The sequence below is a fragment of the Meles meles genome, chromosome Y, assembly GCF_922984935.1.
Source record: "Meles meles chromosome Y, mMelMel3.1 paternal haplotype, whole genome shotgun sequence".
Taxonomy (NCBI): Eukaryota; Metazoa; Chordata; class Mammalia; order Carnivora; family Mustelidae; genus Meles; species Meles meles.
The window spans coordinates 10,609,485-10,622,206 of NC_060088.1; the positions used below are offsets into that span (position 1 = coordinate 10,609,485).

The 12,722-nt window shown below is 38.0% G+C and overlaps 1 protein-coding gene across 7 annotated transcripts in view; it reads right to left on the minus strand.

Annotated features, from left to right (window-relative positions):
• Positions 1–10,150, minus strand: part of LOC123935873 (gamma-taxilin-like) — a 41,590-nt gene extending 31,440 nt beyond the window's left edge. For 6 of the 7 annotated variants that reach the window (XR_006817034.1, XM_045996714.1, XM_045996710.1 and 3 more), the window contains exon 1: positions 10,022–10,144. The gene's annotated coding sequence lies outside the window, so the exon portion shown is untranslated. Of the gene's footprint in view, positions 1–9,422; positions 9,554–10,021 lie in introns of all 7 variants that reach the window. The other variant, XM_045996715.1, reaches the window with a different exon arrangement.
• Positions 10,151–12,722: the final 2,572 nt, after the last annotated feature.

Here is a 12,722-nt window from a genome sequence, read left to right on the forward strand (position 1 = left end):
AGATGATAATATGCTTTTAGAAGCTCTCACATTAAACTTATCTTTTATCTCTTCCTGGCCATCAGTCTGGCCTTTAAACAGAAGCGAAGGCTAACATTTGAAAGCAAAATTATAAAGACCCTGGTTATGCTGTTCAGAAGCAAGAAGAAATACTTCTTGCATATGTTTCTTTTTACGTATGATGTGGACCTACTTTCTCCTTCTTTATTTCCTCTAATTTCTTCCTGTGCACCTTGACTTTAGCCACCTTAAGGAGAAAGATGGTTAGGGTTAAGACCAAGGATACTCCATCCCCAAATGGAACCAAAGTCCACACACAAGCATCCTAGTGTGCTTGCATACTGTGAGGAATAGACAGAGTCAAATTTTTAGGTTTCTGCTTAACAACCGCTATCTAAGTCACTGCCCCACCTGATTTTGTTTCACTAATGGCATCTGGGGCACACATCACAGCAGACCTAGAAAGTTAGACCAACCTGTTTTGGCCTTATACAATGTACTGTTAGTGCTGCCCCCAAATCTGAATGTATAGTACAAATTACTATGCAAATACATACATATGTATTAGATATGAAGTGTAATGAAGTATATGAAGTGTATGAAATGCTGCCAGTAGGGATTCCCTCATTTAGCAAACCCACAAGTTTGGTGGGTTTGGGGGTACTTTGGGGGTCCACAAACTCTAAAGACTCCTTTATGTTACAAGTCTCTACGATAAGGCAAGCAAAAAACAGCCTCCCTCACACACCAGGCATATCCTTTTTGAAAAGCACCAATTATCTTACCTCGAGGCTCTTGCAAACAGTGAACATCTAGTGAATGAAATTCTCCTGAGTCTCTGGCCTAATATTCTTCTTTTGGGGTGGGTGAGCTCAGTGTATCAGACTTACCATGTGGGAAAGACCCAACAAACTTTATTTCTTAAATTTAAATGGTAGTGTCAAGAATTTAGCCAGCAAAGTCTCATCTCAGTATTACACAAAGAAGTGGAGGGCACTGTTTTGGAGATTCATTGCCTAAAGCAAAGACACTGACCCAGTGGGATTCACAGAGGCTCTCCAAATGCATGGTCCCCATTTACTATGGGATTCAGTTACAATGAAACTGAATAGTGTGCAGCTGGATGTGGTGGCCGTTCTATTACAAATTATGAAGGACCAAGAATGGATATGTCCACTCTGTTGGTGGAGAGAATTCAAGGTAACTCTCATTGCTTTGACCTATATTCCCTGAAAAGCCTTACTACAGTCTCACTATTTGGTCTTCAGCTTAGAAAACTACAGAGTGGCAGATGAACACATTGGTAGATGAAAATCAATCACAACTACTAAATAAATCATCTGGGCTATTCATACAAATGCCCAAGGCAACTAAAATGAAACCATTGATCAAGCCTGCACCACTCAGATCGCCACCATTGCTAGCTGAATTATAGTCACTGCACTGATCATGGCAACGTGAACACCATTAAATGAAATTCAAAGAATCCTGACCTTTCATAAGACAATGCTTCTTTCATTCCCCCAACACCAAAACCAAATCAATCCATGTGGTATATTCTTCAGGTACAAAATGGGGCCTAGAGGAATCAACTTTGGCTCAGCTACCAGGATACTTCTGTGGGACTGACATGGTCCTGTATTGCAAGGATAATGACCAGTTGTCTACAACCCATGGAGTGTCCCTAAGATGACCCACACAGGTCAAAGAAGTCAGAACAGATCTCTGCAGTTTGTAAAACTTTCCCCATCCCTCAAGTACCTAACCTTTCTGGACAAAAGGACTTCTACAAGAAGGGGATGACTGGACAAAAGGTGAAGCTGAATCTACTAGAAACACCCACTTTGTGGCAGTTACAAAATTGAGGCACTGAGTAACAGATTAGACTGAGGAGCCTGAGGAGGGAAAGTAATTAACTATCCTGTGTCTTTCAAAACTGTTCCTGGAGACATCCTCATTAAAAATATACTCTGGTGTGGCCTTCTCAAACTGTTATAATCTCCTTGGATCTGACACACTGATGAAAGTAACTTCCAACCAGATAACGCAGATGGTAAGCTTACAACCTTTTAAAAGGAAGCAGCAACGGATGCCCCAGCTCCTACATCCCCCAAATAAAACACTTATGTTGGTAAGTGACTGATTATCTTTCTTGCCCTCATTTCTCTAGTCATCACCAAGTTATTCCAGGGTTCCAACCAGGGTTCCAGGTTATTCCACTCCAACAAGTGGAATCCAGCTGAGATAACTTACAGGGCAAATTGGACAGTTTGGTCTCAGGCAGGCCTTTCAAAAAGGCAAAGAGGATATAATTCAATTACTTAAACTATAAGATTTACAAGTTTCTCTAGGGAGCTAGTCTGTAAAGCACTCTAAAATTGTGCCCACTTGGGAACACTGATTTAAGTACTACTTTGGAAGCCCCCAAATCATAAACACTTTCTTTACAGAGGTACAAGATGTGCCTCTTCTTTCACAGAAGTTGTGCATTAACTTGCAACCCTCAAAAAATTGTGTCTTCTACCTTAGGGGTCGTCATAAAAACAATCAGTTCTTTAAGGAAACACAATCAGTACTTGCAGACCATTCATGAGTCACACTCCACACCAGTGGAAAGGTCAACACTGAGCCTCATGGAAGAAAGCCATCTAGCTTTCTGTGGTAGATCTGATGATGGATTATAAGACTTGTTCAGCCTGTTACATCTGGATTTCAGGGTAGGACTGAAGTTAATCCTGCCACTTGGGCTCTTTCTGATGCTTGGAGTCCTGTTGATAGTATCCAATCAGATAAAATGAAAAAATTTGGCCCTAGCTGATACTCATCAGATTGAATAGTGTGGCCAATGGAGTTATGTCCCCAAGGGAAAATTCACTAGAACGCATGACAGTGTTTCTGTTTCTCCTGTGGACAGAGACACTGCTGTCTTTGTTTCAGGCTATCCTTATGAGGATCTCAATACAACAAACAGCCTTGGGTGAAAAAACAGAAATGGTGTCCACCTCTAAAGCAGGAGACATATTTGTCTATTGGCATGTTTCTAATTGCTGCTATAATAAATTGCCATGTGACTTATTTATTATTTTACATCAAGAGTCTACAGGATAATCCATTTCCTTGCCTTTAATGGAGGCCAGCTCCTGGCCCTTCTTTCCATCTTCAAAGCCAGTAACAGCAAACCAAGTCTTATACACAATGCCCTCCCTCTCACTCTGACTCCTGTCATCCTCCCTCTGTTATAAAGATGCTTGCAATTTCACTGGGCCCATCCTGATAATCCCTCAAAATCCTCATCTATGTAAACACATCTACACCAAGTCCTTTTGGCCAATAAGATAAATTACAGGTCCCTGTTTAAGACATGGGCATCTTTGAGCAGTCACCATTCTGCCACATTATAAAAGTCAGGTTTCCTAAGCTTAGGATTCCTCTTATGAAATCCAAACATCATCTGGTTCTCTTTACATCACCCTGTAGGAACTGAGGCTCAGGAAACAGGTGTGAATGTGTACTCTTGGTATGTGTTATGCTAAAAAAACTGTCTTTTGTCTCGAGACTTCTCCCAGTATTCATAAATTATGGCAAAAAAATTAGTTTGTAAGTGAAATAATTTATCTGACCCTACATAGTTTCTAGTTACTGTGATTATTCAAATTTGGGTATTTGCCAGGCACTTTGTAGAAAATGAATTAAACAAGCTCACAAGAATAAATAGACAGTATCTGTTCCAATGGGAAAATTCAAATGAAAATTAGAATTTTGGAAAATTTCATTCAGCCACCATGACTGGCAGACTCCAGGTACATAAAGACTTTACTGATCAGACTGATCATAGTATCAACAACTATGATAGTCTAAGACTGTAGAACAACATGTGAAAGAGCTATACAACTCAGTGATTCAATATTTTCCACAAGACAATGCATTACAAAACAACCCAAAGGAACAGGATGAATCGAAAGCATAAAACAGAGCACTGGATTTTAAAATAGCACATTAGAAAAAGTTCTGATAGGGCTTAAGATTCTATATGGAAGTCATCAATGCTTTTTAAGCTATTTTAAAAGTAAAATTAAGTAACAGTTAAGTTACTTCTTAGGCCAAAAAATTAGAGAACTGTTGCCCTTGGGTGTAAATAAGAATACAGATAAGATAGTAGAAATAAAGACATGGTCTAAGAAGGATCCATACCTTATATATTATCAGGCAAACCCAACTTTAGGGAACATTCCTGGGTAGGAAAACAGCGAGAGGAGTTCCAACCACTTCCTTTTTGATCAACCATAACTTATAAATAAGGTCTCCATTTGTGATTGGTGTTATTAAGCCAGGATAATCCAAATAGTAGATGAAATAAAGCATTTTCCCTTGTATCTTCATTGCTCTGACTTAAACCATCTGCAACATGATTAAGAGCTATGCCACCTAAGAAAGTTTTGTTGTGTTTTTTCTGTTTTGTTATCTGGATGTGTTATCCAGATACCAGTACTTTACAAAATTAAGGTTACACTAGAGAAAAACACATGACTAAAAACAATGAAGTATGGCTTCTAAAAACCCATTCCTATACTAAGCTATGATTAAGCTCCCATAAAAATCCAAATTTAATTTTCTGAAACTCTGAAATATAATAAAAACTACAAGCACCACAGAAAGGCTAAATGAAGAAAGAAGCTACTGCTACTACATTTTAGTAAAGGGTCACTGAGGCTTTCTAATTATCTGCCTAACATCCCCTAACCACAGCTTGGAGGTAGCTAGCCTTCCGGTGTGACTAGGTGGTTGGCAGAGTGGGTAACAGAAACCTTGTTCTTAAGCTCTCTAATGATGGATTTTTGACCTACAAGGCAGCTCCCAAGGAGCCTTTGTTTTCCCAGCCTTAGAACTCTCTCAGACTAGTATAAAATTTGAAGAACAGCTGCAACTCCTATTCTGGGCTAAAAAGAAGACTTAAGGCAAACAGCATGGGAATGAGAAATTTGAAAAAGAAGATACATGGAACAGAGCTTTGAAAAGCCTCCAGGTATACCAGGGAGTCTAGAAGACCAGACATGAAAAGGAAGGATACACGGCTCAGAAAAGACTTCAAAGACCCTACACTTTTACATCTTGCTATTTTCAAGGTGGAAGTACAAGCTAAGGCAAGTTTTAAATATCCTGGGTAAGTGTTGAGGAGTTCCCCAAACAGAGCCCATTTGCAAAGACTGGGTTTGTTTTTAGTTGTTCCCCATTTTCAAGGAAATCTGTTTCAAATCATTGGCTGACCTCTAGCTAAAGCCAAACAAAGCATTTATTATTTTTACAAAATAGCTCTTACCATCCAAAGCATAAAAAGTTACTAAACAACTACAACCCCTCATAAGCAGCAACAAGGAAGCTGAAGAGCAGAAGAATCTGGCTTCCAGAGTTCAATGTTCACTGCAGCACATTTCTTACTCATTGCCCTCTCTTGGCCAAACTTTAGACAAGCTTCTCTCCTTCCTCATGCCCCTGAATTTGGACTTACTCCTGAGTAAGAACGAAAATATAGATTACGCCCCCTTAATTAGGTCATCCCACGGAAGAGCTGTGACACATTTCTCATCATGCTGTCTGCTCATTCTTTCCTTGCGCAGTTTCCCCTTGAAAAGTTTCTACTAAGCCTGCTTATCCCTTCCAATCAAAGAAAAATCATTCCCTGCTTCTGAAATACTTTCAGATTTCTAAAATCAGTATGTTCTCCATATTGCAGTAAAGTCTTTGAATAAGGTATCTTGTCAAATCACAATTTGTTTTTGTTTCACAATAACATAATATTTACAACATTTACTTGTCAACAGAAAAATTACAAATTATGCAAAGAAAAATGGAATGACGGGCAAATCACAGGAGTAGTAAGATAAATGAACAGAAAAGGTCCTTGAGGAAACCGTGGCATTACATATATTTTGAACAAAGCTTTGTAACTATGCTCAAAAAGTTAAACTAAAAAAATGAAACTTACACGAAGTGCTAAATCAGGAAAATGATATATGAACAAAATAAAAGCATCAGTAAAGAGGGATTTTTAAAGAACCAAATAGAAATTCCAGAGCGAAAAGTACAATAATGAAAGGAAAATCCATTAAAGAGAGAGGTTCAATAGCAGAATTCAGCAGGCAGCAGAATCAGCAAATCAGAAGTTAGGTCAACTGAAATAGTCTGATAAAAAGAAAGAAGAATAAACACAATTAGTAGTGCTTAAGAGACTTGTAACATACCATGAAGCAAACCAACATACACAGAATGAGAATTAAAGGGGAAGTGAAAGAGAAAGAGCCCCCCGCCAAAATTACCTTTTTTTGTTTTGAAGAAATAATAGCCCCAAGATTTCTCACATTTGATGAAAACTATTAATGTACACATTCAATGAGCTAAATAAAATTTAGGTATGATAAACGCAAAATCTAGCCTTCAAAATAAAAAGGGCATTAAAACATCTCCAGATAACCAAAAGCTGAAGATGGTGACAAATGGTAACCAGGTTAAGAATGTTGATCATTTAATAACATATTAAAATGTTGAACTATGTTGTACACCTGAAAACAATATAATATAGTATGTCAACCACAGTTCAATAAAAAAATAAATAAAATAACAAATTTAAAGCAAAAGAGCAGATCCCCCACTACAAAAGATGAAAATGGTGATCCTGAGACTAAAGTGAAAAGATATCACTCAACAATTCAAAGCCTTACAAAGAAATAAACAATAGTGAGGTAGCTATGTAAGAAAGCCAATATTATTACATTTTGGCTTTTATCTTTTTTTCCGTCCATGGTTAAAAGACAAATTACAAATATTAATACAACTATTTCTTCTATAAAGATATACACTAAGACTCTGTAATGAAAGAAAGGAAGAGGACAGAACTATATAGAAGCAGACTTTCCATATACCACTCAAAATAAATTGATGTTAATTCAGATTCATTTATTATTAACTGAAGCTATCAATTATAATCCCTAGAAAATAAGAAAACTAAACAATATACAGAAAAAAGAAATGAGAATTAAAATGTTGCACTATAAAAAAACACAAACACAAAAGAAGGCAGCAATAGAGGGAAAAAAGACCTATAAAAACAAATTAACATAAGTGAATTTGTCTATGTTAGTAATTATTTTTAATGTAAATGGAGTAAACTTTCCAATTAATAAAGCAAAGTATACAGGATGCCTGAGTGGCTCAGTCAGTTACTTAGGCCCAGGTAATGATCCCGGGGTTCTGGAATCAGACAGAGTTCAGCACAGGGATCTTTGCTCAGTGGGAAGCCTGCTTCTCCCTCTGCCTCTGCTCCTCCCCCTGCTTTTGTGTGCTCACTCTCTCTCTCTCTGACAAATAAATAAAAGCTTTAAATAAATTAATTAATTAAAGTAAGCAAGCATGACACCTGGATTTAAAAATGAACAATCCAGGGTCCCTTGGTGGTTCAGTAGATTAAGCATCTGCCTTGGCTTTGGTCATATTCCAGGGATCCTGGGATTGAGCCCTGCACTAACCTCCCTGTCTGCTTCTCTTTCTCCATCTGCCCTTCACCTCTGGACTCCCACTCATGCTCTCTTTTGCTCTCTCTGAAATAAAGTATTAGAAAGAAAATGAATAATCCAAATACATGCCTTCTAGGAGAGACCTCAGATACAAGAACACAAACTGTAGGACTATTAAAAGATGGAACAAGATATTCCATTAAAAAAAAAAGGGAAAAATACAGTAGCAATCTAAAACTAGACAAAAAGATGTTCTGGCAAAAACTGTTATAAGAGACAAATGTGTTATATATTGACTAAAATGTCAATCCAGGAAAATTAATAATTGCAAATTTACATACATCTAAAAGAACCCCAAAGGATATAAGCAATAACAAACTAAGTGAAAGGAAAAATAGGTATTTCTAAAATAAGAACCCAATAAAGTCCATCTTCTTGGGTAAAGAGGAACAAGAGTTGCTTGTTTTTTTAATTTCCCCAATATTAAAAAAATTAATAATTATACATTATTTTGGGTTCCTAAGAAAGAACAGAGTAACACTTAACCCAGTGTTAAGTATTTTTTCAAGTCAGTGAGAAAATTTAAAAATTAAAGAGCTATAAAATACCTATGTAAAAGTGATATATACAGATAGCAGATATTCAATTTTAAAATAAAAACTGAAAAACTAACACTTCATCATGTTATTCCAATCCCATATTGTTAGATGAGGAAAGATAACAAAACTAAAAAAATACTCAGAAAAGGTTTGGCAGAGAAGGACTGTAATTTGGTAGATGAAAGTGAGACAGTTTAGGCACTATTAGGTTCAGATTATTCATATCCAACTATTAACACAAAGGGTCATTACCCTGACCTTTTTTGGTTTAAAATGCTAATTGAGGGGCACCTGGGTGGCTCAGTGGGGTAAAGCCTCTGCCTTCCACTCAGGTCTTGGTCCCAGGGTCCTGGAATAGAGCCTGCATGGGGCTTCCTGCTCATCTGGGAGCCTGCTTCCTCCTCTCTCTCTGCCTGCTTCTCTGACTACTTGTGATCTCCGTCTCTCAAACAAATAGATAAAATCTTAAAAAAAAAAAAAATGCTAATTGAATAAAACTAATTCAATCCATTTCTACCCTCATCCCAAGGAGCATAAACCAGAACTTATGTCCTTAACAGCAATTTGTTTCTGTGTTTAAATCAGAGCTGTCCCTGAGGGAAAGACCCTCAACATCATTGTCACCATAAGTGACAATTCTGAATCCCTGGAGTATGTTGAATCCATGGCTTCCCTTTCAATTCTGCAGGTATCTACTGGACCTTTCTTTCAAACGCATGAAGAGTAATAAGGGGGGAAAAGACAACTGAGAAGTTAGTAACATCTTGTAGTGACACAGGAAAATACCTAACATTTGAAACAGACCCTCAAAAGCTAATTCTTGACACTCTGATCAAACATAAACTTGACTTTTTAAGTTCATTAAACTTGTTAGAAGATTATTATTCCGTAATTTCACATAGGAGTGAATGTCTCAATACGTCCAAGTGAAAGGAAAAAGAAACGGGGTTTTCATCTTCCCAGGACCTTCCCAGCAATTCTCCATTCCAGGGCTATGAAAACAAGGATATTGCAGGCCAGTCCATCCATTGTGCGAACTTTTCCGAATTCTACACACTGAGCCCAGAACAAGTCGAATTTTCCCAATCTTAAGGAGGTCCCCATCTTTCTGGATTCAGAGAGACAATGAAAACTCCCTGAAGTAAATAAAATAAGGGAATATTTTTAGGATGTATCACAGATTGAGAGACCAAAGTCCATATGAAAGGCATTAAAAGGACAGGAACAATAAAGGTAAGAAAAAACATCAATTAGAAAGAAGTTTCTACACGAGAACGTTTGCCAACTTCACTGGACTGAGGTCCTCTGGCACCACCTCAGCATCGCTGCCCCAAGTGTCGCCAAATCGGTGACGCCAAGACCCAAGGTCTCAGGAACCACGCGGCCATAACCAGGTACTTCACAGCAGCCCACAACCCTGCGCCGGCGGAAAGTAAAGGAAAAGACCTGGAAAGGAAAAATGCAGCGTAGCGATAGCTTCCTCGCCATTATGAAACTACGCAAGAGCTCTAGCAAGGAGCATCCCGCGCAATTCCTCGTGCACCCGCCAAAGCCTGAGGGCTAGCAGTTGAGCTCAATTAGTCTCCCGACGGTGGTGCCTAGCGCGGGGAGCACGGGGACGGCGGGGGCTGGGAGAGAGGACACCAGGCTCCCGGGGCCCCGCGGCGCCGTCCGCACGTGGCTGTCACACCTGGCTCACCCCAGCTTCGCATATCATTTGTGCATTTCCTTCTCTCTCAGGCGCAAGTCCCTAAACCCTAGCAGTTTCTTCCTCCCCATTTAATCGGACACAAGGATTAAAAACACATACTCCAACAATGATCCCCCTGTCGGAAAGAAGGCCGATAGTCGTCCCACGGGTAAAGCAAACAAGAGTTAAAAGCCAACTTGGAAAAAAAACGTATTCTCCCTCACCCTCTACCCCGGCAGCCAGTGGAGATCAGGGACTCTATCCGACAGAACTGCTAGGAACAGCAGTTGCCTCCTCCCGCACGGCCTTCTTGACCTGAGTCGCTGAGGGTTGACGGAAGCAGCCAAATCCGCAATTTAACCCGCAGCACGGAAGCTTGTAAAACCTACCTCCTCGCTTCTGTATCCCCGGGACCAATCACACACACCAGGCCTTTCACGTGACCGGAAGAGGTTGCCCCCCAAAAAGGGGTTGGGGATGGGGGTGGGGAATATTAGGCGCTCAGCTGAACTTATCAGCCTCTGTGCGAGTAGTGGCGGCGCGAGTTTGCAAATTCCCGGATGAATACTTTGGGAAAAACTGGCACCCCTTGCAAGCGGCGTGGTCCCATTTCACCGAGCGTAGTTAGTGTCTACAGCGTAATTTAGGGTTTGAGAAAGGGAAAGTACCTGCTCAGCTGCACGCACAGCCTACTGGGATTTGTAGTTTTCAAGGGATGATGTTCAGGATGTGGAAAGTACTCGAAAAAGTATAAGTATTCAGTGTTTGGGAAGTTAATTCATCATGCTCGGGTAGAGGAATTACATACTTTTGTTTTGTCCCTGTTGCATTAAGCTATACGGCGGCCTCACACTTAGGAAAAGTGTATTGGCTTTTATTATTTGCCTCTCAGACATCTGCCCAAAGCGCTCCCCAACCGCCAAGCCATCATAACCTTGGTTGTCCTTCAGCAGTTTCAGATTACTGTGGGATGACAATCCTGTTTTGTTGAGTGCTAGCTGCCCCTCTCGGGCTTCAAAAACATAGCTCCACAAACAGTTGGCGTTTAATACTTGTTGAATGGATTCTACTGTGTGAGCCACTGTTTTGTTATGAGGTTTGTAATACACTTGGTTTGCTCTTCTATTTTGGTCATTGTTGGTGTTAATATGAAACGCTCTGAGGGTTGCTCTGAGGATTCCTGAATATTCTGTTTCCAGTTGATAAAATCAAGACTTAAGACTTTTTTAAAAGGTATAATTCACTCCATACAATTCTCCTGTTTGAAGTATATAATTGAATAATTTTTACAATATCTATAAAAATTTTCAGTCACTGCTATATAAGTCCAGAATATTTTCATCTAACCACAAAAAAACTATACTAACGATCACTTCACATTTTCCCTAAGTCTAGCAATTGGTTTCTTTCACTTATAATAATGATTTCAAGATGGTCATATCAGTTCTTCAGATCATTCTAGGGCTCCATATAAACCCCGGTTTTAGCGCATTTTCTTTATCCAATCATCTGCGAATGAACATTTGTATTGTTTTCACCTTTTGACTATTATGAACACCATTATGCCATAAACATTTCTGAACAAATATTTGAGAATCTGGTTTGAGTTCTTTGGGTATTTACTTAAATCAAATTGCTAGATTATATAGTAATTCTATGCTTAATTTATTGCAAAACTGACAGTGTTTTGTACAGGAGCGGCACAATTTTCTATTCCCAGTAGCAACATATTTATCGACATTCTCAACAATGCTTCCTATTATTCATTCTTTTGATTATAGCCACCAAATAGGTGTGAATCAGATATTATAGTTTTGATTTGTACTTCCCTCTTGATTAATGATATTTAGCACCTTTTCCTGTGCTTATTGGCCATTTGTATATCTTTTTGGAGAAATGTCTAATTAGATGTTTAGCCCTTTTAAAATTTGGGTTGTCTATTATTACTAGGATGTAAGAGTTCTTCACACATTTTGGATATAAATCTGTATCACATATGATTTACAAATACTTCTTCCATTTTGTGAGATAAATTTTTACTTTCTTCATTTATCTTGCCACACAAAGTTTTTAATATTGATAAAACTCAGTTTGTTTTACATGTGTACTTTTGATGTCATATCTTAGAAGCCATTGCCTAATCCTAGAACATGATTTGTAGTTATGTTTTCTCCTAAAACTTTTATAGCTTTAATTCTTATGTTTATAAGAATTTTGAATTCCTAAATAGTCTTAAAACAATTTTGAATAGCTTTTGTACATAGTGTATTGTAGAGTCCAATTTCATTCTTTTATTTGTTGGTGACTTGTTTCCCAGCACCATTTATGCAAGAGACTCTTTTCCCCCATTAAATGATTTTGGCACTCTTTTTGCAAATCAAGTGATCATACATGTGACTATTTTCTTACTTATTTTTTATTTATTATTATGTTTATTCTAAAATAAATAAATCTAAATAAATTCTAAATATTCTAAAATAAATATTATGTTTATTCTAAAATTTCTTTCTAAATTTTTACTTCAAATTTTCTTTCTAAAAAATCTGTATGTCTATTCTCTTGCCATTGCCATACTATATTTACTTTTTAGTTCATTTTGAAACTTGGAAGTAGTCATCCTATATTCTCAAAATTGTTTTAGTTTAGTTTTCCAGGTCGCTTGTGAATTTTGGAATTAGCTTGTGCCTTTCTGTAAAAACAAAATAAGCACACACACACATGCACAAAAGCTAAGTGAGATTTTGAAAAGGATTGCATAGAAGTGGCAGATCTTTTCTGGGATTGGCTGTAGATCACTTGTCAATGAGTACTGCTAACAATTTTCAGTCTTTCAAACATGAATACAGAAGTCTTTTCACTCTTTCTTAGGTCTTTTAAAATTTCTTTCAACAATATTTTGTAGTTTCAATGTACAAGTTTTGCACA